This window comes from Scylla paramamosain, chromosome 5 (genome assembly GCF_035594125.1).
Source record: "Scylla paramamosain isolate STU-SP2022 chromosome 5, ASM3559412v1, whole genome shotgun sequence".
In the NCBI taxonomy this organism is placed as follows: domain Eukaryota; kingdom Metazoa; phylum Arthropoda; class Malacostraca; order Decapoda; family Portunidae; genus Scylla; species Scylla paramamosain.
In genome coordinates, this window is record NC_087155.1 from 30,745,872 (window position 1) to 30,753,921 (window position 8,050).

At 41.8% G+C, this 8,050-nt stretch overlaps 1 non-coding gene across 1 annotated transcript; it reads right to left on the bottom strand.

The window, feature by feature from the left end:
* Positions 1–7,653: 7,653 nt before the first annotated feature.
* Trnan-guu (transfer RNA asparagine (anticodon GUU)) lies at positions 7,654–7,727 on the bottom strand. The gene has a single exon. It is a non-coding gene; the product is annotated as a tRNA-Asn (tRNA).
* Positions 7,728–8,050: the final 323 nt, after the last annotated feature.

Here is an 8,050-nt window from a genome sequence, read left to right on the forward strand (position 1 = left end):
AGACGAAGATTAAGAGAAGGAGGAGGAGGAGGAGGAGGAAGAGGAGGAGGGAAGACTAGGTGAAGGAGGACAGGGAATAGAAATAGGAGAGAAATTGAAGGGAGGGAAGAGGAGAAGAGTAGGAATGGGAGTAGAAGAGGAAAAGGAAGAAAATCTGGTGATGGAGAGAAGGTGAAGAAGAAGATACAAAAAATAAAAAGATATTAATGGTTGAACGAAGATGGGAAGAGAAAGAAGAAAGTGAACTTGATGAACAGAAGGAGAAGGAGGAATAGGAAAATACGAAACTGATATTGAAAAGGAAATGGGAAAAAGTAAAAAAGAAAAGAAGAAGAGGAGGAGGAAGAGGAGGAAAAATTAGATGAAGAGAAGAAGCAGGAATAAAAGATAAAACTGATGTTGAAAAGGAAATGGAAGACGAGAGAAGAAGAGGAAGAGGAGAAGGAAGAGAAGGAGAAGGAAAAATTTGAGAAGGTGAAGAAGCAGCAGGAATAAGGGAAGAAAAGAAAAAAATAAAGGCAGGAAGAACTGAAAAGATAGGAGAAGAAAGGGAAGCAGAAATATGAAAACGAGAAATTGATGTATGAAAGGAGGAAGAAGAAAAGAATAAAAAAAGAAAAAGAAAAGGAGGAGGAAATGAAAGAGAAGGAGAAGGAAGAGGATGACAAGTTTGAGACGAAGAAGAAGAAGGAAGAAGAAAAAAAGGGAGGAGGAACTGAAAGAGAATGAGAAGAAAGAAGACGTAAAATTGATACAGAAAAAAATACGAGAGAAAAAAAAGAAGAGGAGGAGGAAGAGAAAGAGAATGAGAAGCAAAAGGAGAAAAAGTTTGAGGCGAAGAAGAAGAAGCAGGAGGAGAAGCAGGAGGAGGAAGAGAAGAAGGCTTACCATTATAACCGGAGCACTAACTAGCACATCTTGAAGTCTCACACAAGAGCTCACCACCAATGCCTCGAAAAACCTTGATTGCAATGCTGACTCGCCACTTACTCTCGATTCCCTCTCTCGTTCCGTCCCTCAGCTCATTCCTTGCTCTCTTTTTTCTTTAATTTTTTCATCTCTTTTTCTTTTATCCAGATGTGTTTATTTACCCTACAGCTCTCTCTCTCTCTCTCTCTCTCTCTCTCTCTCTCTCTCTCTCTCTCTCTCTCTCTCTCTCTCTCTCTCTCTCTCTCTCTCTCTCTCTCTCTCTCTCTTAAACATTGTGTTTTTCTTCTAATCTTGTCACAAAAAGAATATTCATAGTGTCTTTTACATATTTGAGATTTGTTTTTCTTTTTAACAACGCTTTATTATTATTATTATTATTATTATTATTATTATTATTATTATTATTATTGTAGTGTTACTTACGGCCTGTGTTGCTGTCTTGTTTTTCTTTTCTTTTTTCGTATTATCTTGTTTTCCGTTTATCTTCGTCTTTACATTAATTTATTTTCTATTCTTCCTCATCATGTCCTCACTTCTCAACTAAATTATTATTCATTCTATTGAACTTGCATCATATTAAGCACACACACACACACACACACACACACACACACACACACACACACACACACACACACACACACACACACACACACACACACACACACACACACACACACACACACACACACACACACACACACACACACACACACACACACACACACACACACACACACAGAGAGAGAGAGAGAGAGAACCTTCGCTCGCAGTATCGTGTTCGTGCATTGAATGATAAATATGAAGAGTTATATTATGAAACTAATAACAGCAGTTTATCTTTGCATCATAAACCATCTCTCTCTCTCTCTCTCTCTCTCTCTCTCTCTCTCTCTCTCTCTCTCTCTCTCTCTCTCTCTCTCTCTCTCTCTCTCTCTCTCTCTCCCTTCAATAAGCCTGATTTTATCCATTTCTATCTATTCTGTCCTCTCCTCCCACCATCCTTTCCCTCCCTCTATCATCTCCTTTCCTTCTTTTCTTCTGTTCCTTCCCCTTCTCCAAACACCTTCCCTTCTCCTCTTATCCAGTCCCTCTAACTTTCCGTGTCCCTTCTATAGTCAGCTGTTTGGAGGAAAAACTACCCCCTTTCCTCCTCCTCCTCCTCCTCCTCCTCCTCCTCCTCCTCAACCCTTCCGTCTTCCTTTCCATTAGGTATTGATTAATTCTAAGAAAATTTGCGTGTCAGTCTTTTACCGCTGTGAATATTTTGAGCTGAGATCCGCCTTATATTTTTCCCCTCCCTCCTTCCCTCCTCTCCTTCAGTCTCTCTTCCTAGTTCCCTCCAGTCTCTCCCTCCCTCTTGCCATCGGGTAGACGAATGGAGGGGAGGATACAGGAATGGGATGAAGGAAAGAGTGGCTATTATTCTCTCTCTCTCTCTCTCTCTCTCTCTCTCTCTCTCTCTCTCTCTCTCTCTCTCTCTCTCTCTCTCTCATTTTTATGTTTTTTTGTGTTGTGAATTCATTTGAAGTTCGCTTTTGTTAAGATTCATTTTTGTCTTTATTAATGTTGCTTTTGTGTGATGTGACGTCTTTTGTTGCCATAAAATGATGAGAGAGGGAAGGAAGGAAGGGAGGGAGAGACATTACGTAGGAAGGAAGGAAGGAAAATGCATAGTGATGGAAGATACAGGAGAGATGGCAAGAGGAAGGGGAGGAGAAGGGAAGGAAGGAAGGAAAATGAATAGTGATGGAAGATACAGGAGGCATGGCAAGAGGAAGGGGAGGAGGGGGGTGAATCAGCAGAAGAAGGAAATGTAAAGTAAGAAGGAAGAGACGTTATTAATTATGCATGCTGTGGGAATATATTGCGGTTTTTATTCGCATATTTCTTTCATTTTCTGTTTTTTTTCTTTTTTTTTCCTTGCGTCAGTTACATGTCTCAATTTTTTTTTCTTCCATCCTCCTCCTCCTCCTCCTCCTCCTCCTCCTCCTCCTCCTCCTCCTCCTCCTCCTCCTCCTCCTCCTCCTCACTGGCCTCGCATTCAGTATTTTTTCCTCTTCTGTCTACTTACCTACTTGAATACCTCCTCCCTCCCTCTCTCTCCCCCCCTCTCTCTCTCTCTCTCTCTCTCTCTCTCTCTCTCTCTCTCTCTCTCTCTCTCTCTCTCTCTCTCTCTCTCTCTCTCATCGTCCCTTATTGAATTTTTCACTGGGAGGGAAGGGAATTCATGTGAATTGTTCTTTATCTCCTCATGTGCCCCCCCCCACACCTCTCTCTCTCTCTCTCTCTCTCTCTCTCTCTCTCTCTCTCTCTCTCTCTCTCTCTCTCTCTCTCTCTCTCTCTCTCTCTCTCTCTCTCTCTCTCATCTTGCACTTTCATCTTTCACCAGGGAACTCTATATGCAGTCCAGTACACATCACTAATTTCCATCCTTTACATTCTCCTCCCCTGTCTCCTCCTCTCACTGTTCTTCCTCTCCTCGTTGTCTACTTGTTCATCTTATTCGTCGCCTCAGTCTTCGTTGTCGTCGTTCTTTCCACCTGCTTAGAAATTGGGTCCGAGTTGGTATTTCCTTTGGCGCTCACCTGAGAGAATTGCCGACGGTGTGGTCCTCGCCTTGCTCAGGTGTGATGGCTAATTGAGTTTAGACCGCCCTTACTTGTGCGTCAGCTAATTACGGATCTGACTCCCCGTTTTCTTTTTTATCTTTGTTTATTTTTATTTTTATGTTTCAAGTTCCTGTCGTTTGATATTTTAGTTTTTGTCTTTGTTGTCTTTTTTTTCCTTCTTGTTTCGTGTAGCATTTTATTTTTTGGGAGAGTTTGTGTTGTCTTGAATGGGGTGAATTATTTGTTTGGTTGGGAGCTTTGGTTGTGTGTGTGTGTGTGTGTGTGTGTGTGTGTGTGTGTGTGTGTGTGTGTGTGTGTGTGTGTGTGTGTGTGTGTGTTTTCAGAGCCGTGTCATTTAAAGGGGCTGGAGTGGCGGTGTGTCAAGGAGCGGCTGTTCATCTACTTTAATGATGCCTTTATCCTCCACGCCACTCGGATGAACACATACATGCTACATGCGTACATATGTACTGTACATGCATGCGTACAGACACACACACACACACCAAGCGTTGACACACGTGCATGCCGCCTGACAGCAAACACACATGTACACGTATATTGTGGTCAGAGAAGGCGCTGCAGGACTCAGTAGTGCGTGTCTGTAGCTGGGGCCTGCTGAGCGCAGCGGTGCCCTCGTTGGGTTGCCTTGGCCTGGGGTGCTGCATTGGTAGCTGTGGGTCAGATATCATGCAAGGGATGGCCTGCGTTCTTTTCTTTGATGCACAGCTGGTGCCGGGCGGTGAAGGCAGACGGCAATATGTGTGCCTTGGAATTGAAACACTGACGGCGGCGAACCAACTGAACCAATACCAGCAGGCCGTCCAGCTGGGCGTCGCGGAGCCCCGAGGGGTACAGGCTGGCCTGCATTTTGATCTTCACTACCTTTGTAGGCAAAGGATTTTTTCAATATCCACGATATTATATATATATATATATATATATATATATATATATATATATATATATATATATATATATATATATATATATATATATATATATATATATATATATATATATCTATATATACACACATACACACACGCACATAGTGTGTGTGTGTGTGTGTGTGTGTGTGTGTGTGTGTGTGTGTGTGTGTGTGTGTGTGTGTGTGTGTGTGTGTGTGTGTGTATAATCTTTGGTTCACAGAGTGTGCAGCAGTCTTTAATGGGATTCCCCAGGCAAGCCGTCATGGCCGCGGGCGTGGCAGAGATAGTACCGACAACTCGTTCCTGGTTCCAGTCCTCGGCGACCCTCGCGGCGCAAAGGAAAATCCATTCACCTTCCCATCCATACCAACGATGCCCTGAGGGAGGCGGCAGAGTGGCATCGTTGTCGAGGGGACGGCGCTCGCAAGATCCAAAGCTTCTTTCGGTGTAGCATCGCCAGCGTCGCCCCGTTTCTCAAGTGAACCCGACACCCGTCACAACAGCCTCATCACCTCGCCCACCGAGTACGCACGTTAGCGTGATGATGTCAGACGGCGCCGCAAGCCTTCTGCTGGGTGCACAGCCTGCCTGACGGTACGTAAAGAGAAAGTGTGTGAGGCACACAGACTTGTGCGTGCTGCGGGAGTCCCGGGAGGTAGTTCCAGCCACCGAGCTGAGAGGTACAGCGTGATCTAGTTTTCACACCTTTGTTAGTCCAGTTTCACTTGAAGCCCGGGACACCTCCTGTCGCCTCTGTAATGGACTCATCTCGTGGAGGACAGAGAGGATACAGGACACATTTTGGTGGACTTTCTTCATCTCTCGCCTCCAGGATGTTATAACATGAAATTTTAACATGGTGAACCTTGACAGTTCATCAGAGAAGCTGCTGCTGCATCACCGCCACGATGGGACGCGCCGCTGCAGGAGCTGCCCTTTTCGCCTCGTGCTGGGTCTGCCTGCTTATATTCTCTCTTGGTTCAATTTTTGTATGAGTGAAATTCCATCATGGCGAGCGTGTTAAGATACCTCGTGAACGAAACTGTCTCATGTTATTATGATTTTTTTTCACTGTATTCTAGATCACCGAGTAGCTTTTACGTACTTCTTCCTTAATCTTCATCCTTTAGCCACTCACAAGAAAAATAAAAATAAAGAGCGGCACGTTTTGGTTGTAATGCACATGTTTTTTTTGGTGACCTGAAAGGCTTGTGGCGTTATGTACACCACTAAAGCGATCCTAAGACGAATTCTATATATATATATATATATATATATATATATATATATATATATATATATATATATATATATATATATATATATATATATATATATATATATATATATATATATATTTATTTATTTATTTATTTATTTATTTATTTATTTATTTATTTTATTTTATTTATTTATTTATTTATTTATTTATTCTATTCATTTATTTATTTTTTGACAATAGGAAACACTTACAAGACAGCACACAACCGGCTTTACTTAATTTAATCTTTTTTCTTGTCCAGCCCACAACCAGCCTCCGCTCCCAAGCAATGGATTAGACTATGAACATAATTACACAAGGCCAGGAGTGGACTGCAACCACATCTATTTATCTAAAAGGATACACTCTACCAAATACCTCTGAATGCCATCCAGCGATCTGTTTAAATGATTATCTTTATCGGGAAGGAACAAAGGAAGAAAAAAAGAAAGAATACAAGGAAGGATGGGTAGATGGAAGGGAATAACGAAGAACTTAGGTATAATTGATAATGGGTCCTATCTCGTTACACTTTTACATTGTTGAAAAATTCGTTATAAAAAAAAAAAAGTCATAATAGATACGAACCTAACCAGACAAGGAAGAATATAAAGAAGGATAAATAGATAGAAAAGAATAACGAATATAATAACTTGTAAATAATTGATAATAGGTGATATGTCGTTACACTCTTACAATGATGAAAACTCGTAAAAAAAATAAATAAAAAAAAGGAAAAGTCATAATGCACACGATCCTAACCAGGTAATAAAGCTGTGTGTGTGTGTTGACCTGCATCAGGAGTGCCTGTCTGTGATTGCTTCAGTGTGTTACGTATTTTTTGTCGTCCATTATCGTGCGTCTTTCATGTGTGTGTGTGTGAAGATCGTTTTCTTTATAAAATTAACTTCATGTCGGTGTGTTCTCTCTCTCTCTCTCTCTCTCTCTCTCTCTCTCTCTCTCTCTCTCTCTCTCTCTCTCTCTCTCTCTCTCTCTCTCTCTCTCTCTCTCTCTCTCATAAGAACATAAGAACATAAGAAATAAGGGAAGCTGCAAGAAGCGACCAGGCTTACACGTGGCAGTCCCTGTATGAAATATATCTACCTATTTCCATCTATTATCCCCATCCATAAACCCGTCTAATCTTCTCTTAAAGCTCCCTAATGTTCTAGCACTAACAACATGATTACTGAGTCCGTTCCACTCATCTACCACTCTCTTTGAGAACCAATTTCTTCCTATCTCCTTCCTAAACCAAAATTTTTCAAGCTTGAACCCGTTTTTTCTTGTTCTATCCAGGTTGCTGATTCTAAGAATTTTGCTTACATCTCCCTTGTTATAACCTTTATACCACTTAAAGTCTTCTATCAGGTCCCCTCTTAACTTACGTCTCACTAAAGAATGTAAATTTGACAGCTTCAATCTCGCCTCGTAAGGAATACTCCTCATCCCCTGTATCCTTTTAGTCATTCTCCTCTGTACTGATTCTAATAGACCTATATCTTTCCTGTAATGTGCGGACCAGAACTGCACAGCGTAGTCTAGATGAGGTCTGACCAGCGCCAAGTATAACTTTAATATTACTTCCGGCCTTCTACTTTTAACACTCCTAAAAATGAATCCTAGTACCCAATTTGCCCTGTTTCTGGCCACTGTGAATCGTTTTCCTAGACGGAGTTCAGTGCTAACTATAACTCCTAAATCTTTCTCGTACCCTGTACGTACCAGAGCTTCGTTGTTTAATGTGTACAAATTTAACTGTTTCAGTCTCGCCTCATAAGGAATACTCCTCATCCCCTGTATTCTTTTTTCTCCTTCGTACTGATTCTAGTAGACCTATATCCTTCCAGTAATATGGGGACCAGAACTGCATAGTGTAGTCTAGATGAAGTCTGACCAGTACCAAATATAAATTTTTCGCCCCCGGGTGGGCTCGAACCACCAACCTTTCGGTTAACAGCCGAACGCGCTAACCGATTGTGCCACGGAGGCATATATCTCTCTCTCTCTCTCTCTCTCTCACTCTCTCTCTCTCTCTCTCTCTCTCTCTCTCTCTCTCTTGCTGTCCTGTGTCATGTTGCGATGCGTTGCGCCATATTTCATCACGTTGCTTTGTGTTGTCTCATGCTAATCTATTGTGATGGTGTTGTGTTGCAGTAACGGTTGATTTACACCATAAAATAATACGCATAGAATGCTTATTATGGCGCTGGTTTCAATTTGGTGTTGATTGTGTACGTAATGCAAAACACACACACACACACACACACACACACACACACACACACACACACACACACACACACACACACACA